The 13,549-nt window shown below is 43.2% G+C and overlaps 1 long non-coding RNA gene across 1 annotated transcript in view; it reads right to left on the bottom strand.

The window, feature by feature from the left end:
- LOC105482283 (uncharacterized) overlaps window positions 1-12,045 on the bottom strand; it is a 58,003-nt gene extending 45,958 nt beyond the window's left edge. Inside the window, exons 1-4 of the long non-coding RNA XR_011606518.1 lie at window positions 11,934-12,045; window positions 11,740-11,841; window positions 7,409-7,501; window positions 4,517-4,654 (exon numbers count right to left, since the gene is read on the bottom strand). This is a non-coding gene — a long non-coding RNA (uncharacterized lncRNA). The remainder of the gene's footprint in view (window positions 1-4,516; window positions 4,655-7,408; window positions 7,502-11,739; window positions 11,842-11,933) is intronic.
- Window positions 12,046-13,549: the final 1,504 nt, after the last annotated feature.

Genomic DNA, 13,549 nt, shown 5'->3' with positions numbered 1-13,549 from the left:
AAGCAAGAACAGAGAGAAGCCGCAGCCTTAGTCATGGCCCTCACACAAACAAACCTTGGTGGTTCAGAGAGGACAGAAAATAGAGCAGGCCAATCACCCAGTAGGGCTTGTTATAAGTGTGATTTACAAGGACACTTTAAAAAAGATTGTCCAACGAGAAACAAGCCACCCCCTTGTCCTTGTCTGCTATGCCAAGGCAATCACTGGAAGGCACACTGCCTCAGAGTGCAATGGTTCTCGGGGCCAGAAGCCCCCAACCCAGTGATCCAACAACAGGACTAAGGGTGCCCAGGTCAAGCGCCAGCTCATGTCATCACCTTCACTGAGCCCTGGGAACATTTAACCATTGAGGGCCAGGAAATTGACTTCCTCCTGGACACTGGCGGGGCCTTCTCAGTGTTAATCTCCTGTCCTGGACGACTATCCTCAAGGTCCGTTACCATCCAAGGAATCCTGGGACAGCCTGTAACCAGGTATTTCTCCCACCTCCTCAGTTGTAACTGCGAGATTTTGCTCTTTTCACATGACTTTCCTGTTATGCCTGAAAGTCCCACACCCTTATTAGGGAGGGATATATTAGCCAGAGCTGGAGCTATTATCTACATGAATATGGGGAACAAGTTACCCATTTGTTGTACCCTACTTGAGGAGGGAATCAACCCTTAAGTCTAGGCATTGGAAGGACAATTTGGAAGGGCAAAAAATGCCCGCCCAGTCCAAATCAGGCTAAAAGACCCCACCACTTTTCCTTATCAAAGGCAATATCCCTTAAGGCCTGAAGCCCTTAAAGGATTACAGGATATTGTTAAACATTTAAAAGCTCAAGGCTTAGTAAGGAAATGCAGCATTCCCTGCAACACCCCAATTATAGGAGTACAGAAACCAAACGGTCAGTGGAGTCTAGTGCAAGATCTTAGATTCATCAATGAGGCAGTAATTCCTCTACATCCAGTTGTACCCAACCCCTATACCTTGTTCTCTCAAATACCAGAGGAAGCAGAATGGTTCACTGTTCTGGACCTCAAGGATGCCTTCTTCTGTCATTCCCCTGCCCTCTGATTCCCAGTTTCTCTTTGCCTTTGATGATCCTACAGACCACACGCCCCAACTTACATGGACGGTCTTGCCCCAAGGGTTTAGGGATAGCCCTCACCTGTTTGGTCAGGCACTGGCCCAAGATCTAGGCCACTTCTGAAGTACAGGCACTCTGATCCTTCAGTATGTGGGTGATTTACTTTCAGCTACCAGTTCAGAAGCCTCATGCCAGCAGGCTACTCTAGATCTCTTAAACTTTCTAGCTAATCAAGGGTACAAGGTATCTAGGTCAAAGGCCCAGCTTTTCCTACAGCAGGTCAAATATCTAGGCCTAATCTTAGCCAGGGGGACCAGGGCCCTCAGCAAGGAACGAATACAGCCTATACTGGCTTATCCTCACCCTAAGACATTAAAACAGCTGTGGGGGTTCCTTGGAATCACCAGCTTTTGCTGACTATGGATCCCCAGATACAGCGAGATAGCCAGGCCCCTCTATACTCTAATCAAGGAGATCCAGAGGGCAAATACTCATCTAGTAGAATGGGAACCAGGGGCAGAAACAGCCCTCAAACCCTTAAAGAAGGCCCTAGTACAAGCTCCAGGATTAAGCCTTCCCACAGGACAAAACTTCTCTTTATACATCACAGAGAGAGCAGGGATAGCTCTTGGAGTCCTTACTCAGACTCGTGGGACAACCCCACAACCAGTGGCAAACCTAAGTAAAGAAGTTGATGAGGCAGCAAAAGGCTGGTCTCACTGTTTATGGGTAATTGAGGAGGTGGCCACCTTAGTGTCAGAGGCTACCAAGATAATACAAGGAAAGGATCTCACTGTCTGGACTACTCATGATGTATGCCATTTGGCATACTAAGTGCGAAAGGAAGTTTATGGCTATCAGACAACCGCCTACTTAGATACCAGGTGCTACTCCTTGAGGGACCAGTGCTTCAAATATGTACGTACGTGGCCCTCAACCCTGCCACTTTTCTCCCAGAGGATGGGGAACCAATCGAGCATGACTGCCAACAAATTATAGTCCAGACTTATACCGCCCGAGATGATATCTTAGAAGTAAGTCCCCTTAGCTAATCCTGACTTTAGCCTATATGCTGATGGAAGTTCATTTGTGGAGAATGGGATACAAAGGGCAGATTATACCATAGTTAGTGATGTAACCATACTTGAAAGTAAGCCTCTTCCCCCAAGGATTAGCATCCAGTTAGCAGAACTAGTGGCACTTACCCGAGCCTTAGAACTGGGAAATGGAAGAAGAATAAATATGCATACAAATAACAAGTATGCTTATCTAATCCTACATGCCCATGCTGCATTATGGAAAGAAAGGGAGTTCGTAACATCTAGGGGAACACTCATTAAATACCACAAGGAAATTATGGAGTTATTGCACACAGTGCAAAAACCCAAGGAGGTGGCAGTCTTACACTGCCGAAGCCATCAAAAAGGGGAAGGAGAAGGGAGAACAGCAGCATAAGCAGCTGGCAGAGGCAGCAGAAAGGAAACAGAGAAAGAAACAGAGAGACAGAGAGAGGAAGAGACAGACAGAAAGTCAAAGAGAGAAGGAAAGAAAGGAAGAGACAAAGGAGTCAAAGAGAGAGAAAGAGATAAAAGTAGTAAAGAAAAAACAGTGTACCCTATTCCTTTAAAAGCCAAGGTAAATTTAAAACCTATAATTGATCATTGAAGGTCTTCTCTGTAACCCTATAACACTCCAATACCACCTTTTTGTCAGTGTAAACAAGGGCATATCCCAAAAGCACTTAGGCCACTGACAACACATAGCCTTCCTATCAAACATCCTTAAACCAGCAGGTTTCCTAACAGGGGATCTAAATCTTAACTAAATATCATACAAGGTCCAGCCAGACCTAGGAGGAACTCCCTTCAGAAGAGGACAATAGATGGTTCCTCCCAGGAGATGAAGGGAAAAGACACAATGGGTATTCAGTAAGTGATAAGGAAACTCTTGTAGAAGCAGAGTTAGGAAAATTGCCTAACAACTGGTCTGCTCAAACGTGCAAGCTGTTTGCACTCAGCCAAACCTTAAAATAGTTACAGAATCAGGAAGGAGCCATCTATACCAATTTTAAGTTAATATGGACTGAATGAGGTCTTATTAGTAGCAAAGAATAATTGAAATCCCAGACTTACAAGGTTTTCAACAAAAGTAAAGTTTGCTAAAAGTTAACAGTGTAAACATATATTATCCTAATTTCTAATCTTGTAGAAATCAGACCCTATCAGTACCCCTCAAAGCTCAAGTCTGTCAGTGTAGAGCCATACAACTAATACCCCTACTTATAGGGTTAGGAATGGCTACTGCTACAGGAACCAGAATAGCCAGTTTATCTACTTCATTATCCTACTACCACACACTCTCGAAGGATTTCTCAGAAATCTATCCTTACTCTACAATCCCAAATAGACTCTTTGGCAGCAGTGACTCTCCAAAACCACTGAGGCCTAGACCTCCTCACTGCTGAGAAAGGAAGACTCTGCACCTTCTTAGGAGAAGAGTGTTGTTTTTACACTAACCAGTCAGGGATAGTACAAGATGCTGCCCAGCATTTATAGGAAAAGGCTTCTGAAATCAGACAACGCTTTTCAAACTCTTATACCAACCTCTGGAGTTGGGCAACATGGCTTCTCCCCTTTCTAGGTCCCATGGCAGCCATCTTGCTACAACTCACCTTTGGGCCCTGTATTTTTAATCTTCTTGTGAAATTTGTTTCCTCTAGAATCGAGGCCATCAAGCTACAGATGGTCTTTCAAATGGAACCCCAAACGAGTTCGACTAACAACTTCTACCAAGGACCCCTGGACTGACCCACTGGCCCTTTCACTGGCTAAAGAGTTTCCCTCTGGAGGCCACTACAACTGCAGGGCCCCTTCTTCACCCCTATCCAGCAGGAAGTAGCTAGAGCGGTCATCAGCCAAATTCCCAACAGCAGTTGGGGTGTCTTGTTTAGAAGGGGAATTGAGAGGGGAAGCCAGCTGAGATTCTGGGTCCGGTAGGGGACTTGGAAAACTTTTCTGTCTAGCTAAAAGTTTGTAAACGCACCAGTCAGCACTCTGTCAAAACAGACCAATCAGCTCTCTGTAAATGGACCAATCAGCTCTCTGTAAAATGGACCAATCAGCAGGATATGGGTGGGGCCGGATAAGGGAATAAAAGCAGGCCAACTTAGACAGCTGGAGCAACCTGCTCAGGTCCCCTTCCATGCTGTGGAAGCTTTGTTCTTTTGCTCTTCATAATAAATCTTCCTGCTGTTCACTCTTTGGGTCTGCACTACCTTTATGAGCTGTAACACTCACCACGAAGGTCTGCAACTTCAGTTCTGAAGCCAGCGAGACCATGAACCCACCAAGACCATGAACCTACCAAAAGGAAGAAACTCCAGACATCTGAACATCAGAAGGAACAAACTCCAGATGCAACATCTTTAAGAACTGTAACACTCACCGTGAGGGTCTGCAGCTTCATTCTTGAAGTCAGCGAGACCAAGAACTCACCAGTTCCAGACACAATGTGAGCTGGGGCCACTGGCTGGTAGCGGAAGTTCAAGTCGGCTTCCACTTAAATTCATCCAGCTGCTTTCTCCTGGAAAGGGGAAATAAGCCATGATGATACTAGCACATCTTCATCATTTCAGTTTCAGGAGCCAACTGAAGACAGCGGTAGACTGTAGCCAGCACATCTACAAGATGTCCAAAGCACTAAACCCCAGAGCCTAATGACACCTCTGCATTAGCCAATACCCCTAGTACATTTTTAATAAACTTGTATAGTAATGTTCCCCCAGCAAAGGGGCTATTTCAGAACCAGACAATACTGCCATCAAGATCTGTATGTCATTATTAGCTGGACAGGAGAACAGAGACAGTGACTATGTCTGTTGTCTAGCAAGAGAAAGCAAATAGAGAAAAGGGAGGAGAAAAAAGATAAAGGGATTTTAGTTTTTGTTTACACCATTTATCATGAATCTATCACCAGTGACTTTATTTTATTTTAGAAATAAGTCTAAAATAAAATAAAGGCCAGGGCTGGTCTTGAACTACTGGCCTCAAGCGATCCACCTGCTTTGGCCTCCCAAGGTGCTGCAACTAGCAGCGTGAGCCACCATGCTTGGGCACACCAGTGATTTTAAAAATGCATTTGGGGCGAGCTAACCATAAATAGGTTAACTACAGTATTAAGATTTCCTCAACTGTACTGACCATCTCCTCTCCAGGAGAATGCCTCCCGCAACAGTGTTTTTCTAACTACCTTTAGAAACTTTAAATACTGCCAACAGTAGCCCTAGGGTCTTCCCTGAGGCTTTTTTATTCTCTTTAGCATCCTTAATACATATTTAAAGAACACTCTTTTAACCTTTCTCTTTAGCAGTTCCATTCCTGATGCTTCACTCCTGAATTGAATAACTCATCTTGGACAACCTTTCTGCCTGTGAGCATTTGTAATAGAACGTTTTCCAAGCAACACCAATGCCTGTGTCTTTTGGAGAGGGAGCTAAAAAGAAACAGTACCACTGTTTCATTCACCAGTATCCCAAAGTCTCTGCTCAGAATCTCTGCCTCTCCAAGGGCAACGCTGCTTGTCCCCAGAGGGATCCTCCTCTCTGTTATACTCAGTTAGGATGTACACATCCAGGACTGCAGTTGCTTTTGCTGCTTAAGAGACATAAGTGAGGCTGTTTTAACCCACCCGTGAGCAAGCTTCTCTCTCAAAACTTTACCTCTTAAATAAAAATGGATCCATGAGCTGTGCAGCTACTCCAGCTTGGGGTTCCTGTGTGACCCAGCAAATACATTCAACTTTGGTCTGCTGAGCACTGCCAGGCATTCATCATTCTCAGGAAAATCTTTGATCACCTAACATAGCCAAAGCCCAATAAAATCCTAGGGAAAATAAATGCAAGAGGACACTAATGGCAAAAGTGCATTCTGCAGGACTGAGCTCCAGCTTTGGGCCCAAATTCTAGTCTGGCTCTAACCGTTGTGAGTTTGAGTGACATATAACTAGACTAGGGAGGACACATTAGTGAGCAGCATGCTCTGGGACCTCCTGAAATGCCCCCAGCAGACACTGATTATCCATAGTGACCCAGATGTGGCCTCAGAATCCTTCCCTGCACAGCACATTCTGGTACTGGAGAGGAAACCTAGCTACAACCTTGCACTAGATTAAGCATAGACCTAAGAAGCCTGTCCATTGGCCTCTGTCCTAGTCTTTATTCTTTCTTGTCATTTGAGGGTGGGCAGGGGTTGTAACGAAGGAAGTCTCTTCTCTCCCAAGGAGGGGGATTCTAAATCCCCTAATAGCCCTAGAAGAGAATTCTTAGAAATTCTTAAAATTAGGGATACAAAAGGGCCTAAGATTCACCAAACAATTCTCCAAGCAGAAACGAGACTTTTTAATGCTTTACCCCAAACTGTTCTGGATCCATTTCAGATTGCTTCTTCTCTGGGGTAGCACTGGCAGGAAGGGTCATAGTGGGAGGGAGGATTGGAGCCTCCACTCATGTTCAAATGTGTAACTAATTATAGGCATTTGCATTGCCATTGTTACATGAAAAAATATTATTATATCTCAATTTTAAAGATTAGAAATCAAAGGCAGAGGGGGAAATTGCCATCTTGAGGTCATTTTTCAATTCAGCAGGGGTCAGAGCTGAATTGAAAAATGCCTATGGTGGGGCGCGGTGGCTCACACCTGTAATCCCAGCTTCTTGGGAGGCTGAGGCATGAGAATCACTTGAACTCGCTTGCAGTGAGCCAAGATCCTGACACTGCTCTCCAGCCTGGGTGATACAGCAAGACTGTTTAAAAACAAAAAAAAAAAAAAAAAAAAAAGGCCCATGATGCATGTCCCTTGCTTCAACCTTCTCCCCTTCTCCTAGATAGTCCCCTGGACAAGAGAACTAGGAATCAGCAATGTCTGTAGATCACAATAGGACTAGTCTTAACAGTAAACTGAGTGATGTACAGGCTAATGAAAAAGCTCACCTCCTCACCACCACGTCTCCTGCACAACCTCCCCTCACATACACTCCCTCAGTGCCCTGGTCCCTGGCACTCTACAATAAAGAGTTCATCATTTTGGAGTAATCATAGCTTCCACTGGTCGTTCTTTTTTTCCCATCAAGATACCCCTGAGAAGATTACACTTCCTTCATCACTCTGACCTTAGCATGGTCGTAGGCTGGCAGAAGGCTTTTCTCTAGCACAAACCTGACCCCAACTTTAGGGATGCACTAGCTACCTTCTTAGAAAACAGGAGAGTATCTCCTGCAAAGGCAGAAGGAAGCTTGGACTTGACAGCTGGACAGAAAGAGCTTCGCCCCTTAATACTCACTCATGTGTGGTCATCCCCCTGTGGTTTCACTTTTCTTGGTTTCAGTTATCCATAGTTAACTGCCGTCTGAAAATATTACATACAATAAGATACCTTGGGAGAGAGAGAGAGACCACATTCACATAACTTTTATTAGGGGTATTATATTATTATAAGTATTCTATTTTATTAGCCGTTACTGTTGTTCATCTCTGCTGTAGTTTGAATGTTTGTCCAGTAAACCTCATGTTGAAATTTGATTCCCTGTGTTGGAGGTGGGGCCTGATGGGAAGTGTTTTGTTCCTGGGTGTGGACCCTTCCTGAATAGATGAATGTCCTCCCTGGGAATGGGGAAGATTGAGTTAATTGTCTCTCCATTCATTCTCTAGACAGCTGATTTTTAAAAAGAGGCTGGCCCCTCCCTCCCCTCTCTCGCTTCCTTTCTTCATGGGATCTGCATATGCCAGCTCTCCTTCTCCTTCTGCCATGAGTGGAAGCAGCCAAATAAACCTCTTTTCTTTATAAATTGCCCAGCCTCATTTATTCCTTTACAGCAGCACACATGGACTAAGACAATTCTTCCTGTGCCTAATTTACGAATTAAACTTTATTATCCATATATACGCATAAGGATAAACATAGTGGACATGGCATTTGGTACCATCTGTGGTTTCAGGCACCCACTGGGGGTCGCAGAATGCATCCCCCATGCTTAAGATGGGGCTTCCTGCACTAAGAGCCAGGCCTTTTCTAGATGAGCATAGATTGGCCTGGGGCAGGGAAGATGACTCAGATTCTACTAAGTCTCGAATCTACTTGTCCATTTGAGCTCTCCTCCGTGGTGGGGAGTGGGTAGTCCTCCTCAGAAAACAAGGGCCTTCCAGAAGGCAAACTTCCAAGCTTGTTACCTGAGTCTAACCTGTTTTTTTCTTATGCTTCCCGTCTAAAGTGCTAACAAATCTTATTTTCATATTGATTTACTTGGCAGAAAGTTCATTATGAACACTGATAAGCCAGAAATTCAAGGAAAAAAAAGTCAGCCTCTTCCATTACTAATTAAAAAAAAAAAAATGGTTGAGTGTGGTTGTACACATCTATAATCCCAGCACTTTGGGAGGCTGAAGCAGGAATTATCAATTGAGGCCAGGAGTTCAAGATCAGCCTGGGCAACATAGTGAGACCCTTCTCTACAAAAAATAAAATATTTTTAAAAAAATTAGAAAGAAAGAAACAAATTTTAAAAGCAGAGCTGACTCTGGTGCTGAAATTATTCCTAATTCTCAGGTGACAAAGGGCCTGGATGCAGTCTGGGGACATATCAGATGAAGGTGCACGCAGGTGACACTAAAGGTCTAGGATGTTACGCTGATGTCCGCATAACTGGCTGTGACCGAGAGCGCTTCTGAGCCTCTGCAACTCTCCCATCTCAGGACCACTCAGACCCTTTGGAAGAGGAAAGGTGAGCCTTGCATCCTCTTGTATTAAACCTATTAGCGTTACTCACACAACACTATCATTCTCTTCTTGTTCTGACAGGAAGGAAATCTTTGTAAAATGTGATATTTGTGGATCAGTTACTTTCTTTCTTTTTTGAGACCGCAAGTATCTTCCACTGCTTCAGCTACCTGAGCATAGGCCAAGGAGCAGGCTGGGTAAACATGGGGAGTGTTGGCTGTCTGGGCAGAGTTGGGTATTGTGATGGCGAGCCTTGGCTCCTGTTCCTTGGAGTTAAATGCTCCTATATTGTGATATCTGTTCTCGTTCCACCCTCCTGCTCTGTCAGTAATTCCTGTGCTGTGCCTGTGATAGGTGTGCAGGTCCGTGACCGTTTTCTGAAGTTGTTTTCTTGATCTCTCTTCCCCATTTATTGCTAATCAGTTCCAAAATCCTTCAAGATTTTCTTTGCTAGCGAGAGATGTTTACCTTGACAACCACATTTTCAGGCTATATCTCCCAAAATAGATTTACAAAGAAGGAAGACAGAGAGACCAAGGCTAGTGAAGGGCTTCTTACGCTGCTGAAGATATTTTTAAATGTCAAATCGCCAATAGACAAGCTACTAGAGAAGAAAGCTAGGAAGGAACATCAAGGAGCTTTAGGGGGGCTTGGTGGACGCCACGGAGAACAGCAGGTGGAGGGGCAGGGCCAGGATCTGAATCCTGAAGACCTGAGCTTCCCATTCTGAAGACGGAACTCAATAATAACCTGCCCTACTTTTGTCAGAAAGCATCATGTTAATTATTATTACTGGCACAGCCTATGGAACCATACTTCTTTTTTCTCATCTGTATGTTTACAGTGCTCTAGAAGAAAGAGTCTAATTTGATATATATTGCCATCTTTTAAATAACAGATGATGAAAAATAATATCATATTTCAAAACTAAAAAGAGAGTGAGCTTGAGCATCATGACAACATCCAAAGCACTTATTCTATTTTACTCCTTCCCATCTCTGAGCATCCTGTGGACAGAGGGCAAGAATAATAAAAAGTAAACTATCTGACTAGATTGGACATTTTCTTAAATTGCAGTTCCAACCATGTCGCTTTCCTGCTCAAAACCTTTCAAGCTGAAATCCCTTCATACAGGGCTCAGCCTTCCCTTTCAGCTTTTTATTTTGCATCCTAACTGGATGACTTTACAGATTCCCAAGTTTACTCTGTCCTCTCCCCACTTCAAAATCTTCACCTGTCAAAACCCTGCTAATTCCTCAAGGCCCATCTCCAAATCCCTTCTTGATTCCTTCTCCTTTATATAAACTCAATCTCTTTTTGTTCCCTTAGCTTAGGGCATTTGTGGGTTTTGTGTGTGCATTTGTGTGTGTGTGTGCGCGCACGCACCTAATCCACTGGGCATTATAGTAACAATTATTTGGGCCAGCTATGCCAGTGTCCGAGTGTAGGTGCCTTGCTAAGGGACAGGTGGATGTGTTCATTATTTGGCTGTCTCTTCAGTTCCTAACACCGTTGGTTGTGCAGTGTTGTCAGTATTAAATGCCTGTTTACTGAGTCCATTTGTCAAATTATAACTGAATGGGGACCTCATCCCTCCACGTACCCCACTTCAAAGTTAAGAATTATCAGTTAATAACTTGGAAAGTATACGTTTCATGTTTGAAGAGTAGAATATTAATTCTGGATGGATGCATAAAACATCCTGTCATTTTTTTATTTGGAGCAGTCACCACCCTGACCCAGCCGAGATCGTGACTTTTAATGCTCTGACTTTATGTTTTAATAGGCCCATCTCTTTCTATTTTAAAGTCTGAGATATTCCATATTAAAAAAAAAATCTGGGACAACTAGAGAGAATTGAATTTGGGCACAATGGAAAAGGACTTGGTAAGTCCTCCTTATGCAAAATTTAACTGAATTGGAGTTATCCCAGATATCTATCAGTGTCTTTTATACTCAAAGAAACTGCCACCGACTCTGTTTCTAAATATGTGCAGCAGGAAGGCTGAAAGACCAATGTGACCAGCTGTCCTTTCTGCAGTGCATTTGAATGAAGGCTGTTCTTTCCTGAGCAGCTGTAGATGCTGTTTGCTGAGCGTGTTGCTATTTTTGATTCTGCCTTCTTCAAAAAGAAGAAAAAGGAAAGAAAGAAAAGAAAAGTCACACCATCTTTGACAGCCCCATACCCAGCTGCTCTCTGTGCACCTTCCCCAGGCTTGGGACTGTAAATCAGTAAATATTCCTAGATTTTCTGTTCCATTTTTAGCTCACTTTATAGTGATTGCTACTAATTGAATCCATGGTCGTACATTTGTCTCACATCTGGATCCACAGAGAAGTTGTAAGCAATGTTTCAGTAGAGCCGGTTCACTGGCTGCATTCCAGGGCTTCATTTTTTTGTTCCCATCTAGCAGCTTATTAATGGGTATTGGTTTCTGGGTGACACTGGTTAAACTGCCCAAAAAGATTCATGTGAAGTCTGGAGGCGAATCTAAGTCTCCCAGCCACATGGCTGCAGGTTCCAGCGTTCTGTCAGCATTTAGACCTTCTCCAGCTTGACGCTTCACTTGACCTGGCAGCCCCTACACAGGCAAGGCCACCGTCTTGATTGATCTCTCTGCACTGTGGCCTGCTGATTGGACAACTTACCTCTTGGGAAGCAGAGTACAATGACTGCTTCCAGATCTTTATTAGCAAAGGAAATCTTTGGCTTTCTGCAGCTGCATGTGTATCCTTTATTCCCCACAGCTCACTCCCCTCATTGTGCTGACTGGCCAATCTAACATAATTGCTTGCAGAATCCTCTGGCTGTAGACATTTATACCCCTGGCCTACATTAACTGATGTTAGAGAACATGCATTCCTGCCCACCAAACCCTCATGAGTCACTAGGGTACCTTGTTCAGCAGGGCCCACTACGCCTCAGCAAAGCAGCTCAAGCCTTCCAGCTGTGACCTTCTTAGGCAGCTTCAATATTCTCCTCATCTGTCAAGGACTTCCTACAAGAAAACAAGGCCTCTCTAGTATTTCCCAGTAAACAGTGCTCAATGGAAAACATTCTAAATTATTCATATAAAACGTATAAACTGACCACAGTGTAACTGAAACAAACATACAAGATCCTCCTAAGGAAATCCTACTTCTTTGCCTCTTCATGGTGAGGTCTCTGTGGGGTAGGGGCACAGGCGTGGCTCTGAAATTTGTTGTCCTTAGCTCATCACCAACCTCTGCCTATTGTGAGGTCACAATCTTTGGAAGCCATTCATCTTCTCTCTCTTTCAGCTAAGTCATCTGTACAAGAATAATAGTAGTACATACATTGTGGAGTTGGTATGAGAAATAAATGATTTAATATATGTGCATATTATACAAATAAATATAAATTAATTAAGCTATGGAAAATTCTCATTTACATAAACAATTTGTATGTAGTTTATAAAAATCTACTAAATCCATAGCTTTCAGAGTGTTTTAGCTGGCCAAAATGTTGCCAGCACTACCAGATGAATTGCTTTGATCAGTTTTTATGGTCCACCCTCCCCTTCCTGGTTGTGATCATGATAAAGATTTTTTGAAATCCTTATCTTTCCTCAGTAGCTTAAAGGTCAAGGGAAAAAATATGTAGAAAAGTTAGGCATCCTCTTCCACCTATGGTTTTAAAATATCAGAGGCAGATTGGCTGCCTTTGAGAACCAATTTCTGTATATGCAATAGTCATTACTAAAATATTAGTGTGCAGAAAGACATACATTTCAATCAGTTTTTAGTGAGCATTTACCAGTGCACTTGAATACACTGGAGTCTACCATTGTCTTCGTGTGTTTGCCATAAGTCAAACTAATGAATTACATGTCAGCATTTCTCCTTGGAATGGTGGTAGAAAAACGTATTTCTTATATTTTGTGAACACAAATCAACTAGACTGTCATGATCACTTAGGCCAAGAAAACAAGCACTCATGTTTATTAAATGCCAGAACTATGCCGAAATGTTAATGAAGAAAGAACTGAGTCTGTACAAACAAGAATACATAGCACTGTTCTTTGAGATTAGTGTTTTTGTTAGTGGAAAGTTACAATTTAGTGGGGCCATATGACTTACAACAATCATAATTTTATCAGTGAAGTAACTGAAGCCCAAAAAGATGAAGATCGCAAAGCTAATTGTTCTTTAACCAAGTTCCTTCCTTTCAACTGCACTGCCCAAGTCAGCAAAATAGCTCTCAAATAGAAAATACAGCCAGTGTGAAGCACTCAAAATAGAAATCTGTAATCCTTAGTAGGTGCTTGCCAAAATCTTAAATATATTAGATGAGTAAATGCAGTGCAAAGCCTGAAGGTGATGAAGTAACCTCTACTTTAAATCTGATCTATTTAAAAATCTGTTTTTCTCAAGGAGGGTAGGAAATTCACTGGCCAGGTGCAGTGGCTCATGCCTGTAATCCCAGCACTTTGGGAGGCCAAGATGATCAGATCATCTGAGGTCAGGAGTTCAAGGCCAGCTTGGCCAACATGATGAAAAGTCGTCTCCATTAAAAATACAAAAATTAGCAGGGCGTAATGGTAATCCTTACTTGTCATCCCAACTACTCAGGAGGCTGAAGCAGGAGAATTGTTTGAACCAAGGAGGCGGAGGTTGCAGTGAGCTGAGATTGTGCCATTGCACTCCAGCCTGGGTGACAAGAACAAAACTCTGTGTCAAAAAAAA

This window comes from Macaca nemestrina, chromosome 8, assembly GCF_043159975.1.
Source record: "Macaca nemestrina isolate mMacNem1 chromosome 8, mMacNem.hap1, whole genome shotgun sequence".
NCBI classification, from domain to species: Eukaryota; Metazoa; Chordata; class Mammalia; order Primates; family Cercopithecidae; genus Macaca; species Macaca nemestrina.
The sequence above is the reverse complement of the archived record's forward strand: the minus strand, read 5'-3'. Positions and strand labels throughout refer to the sequence as shown.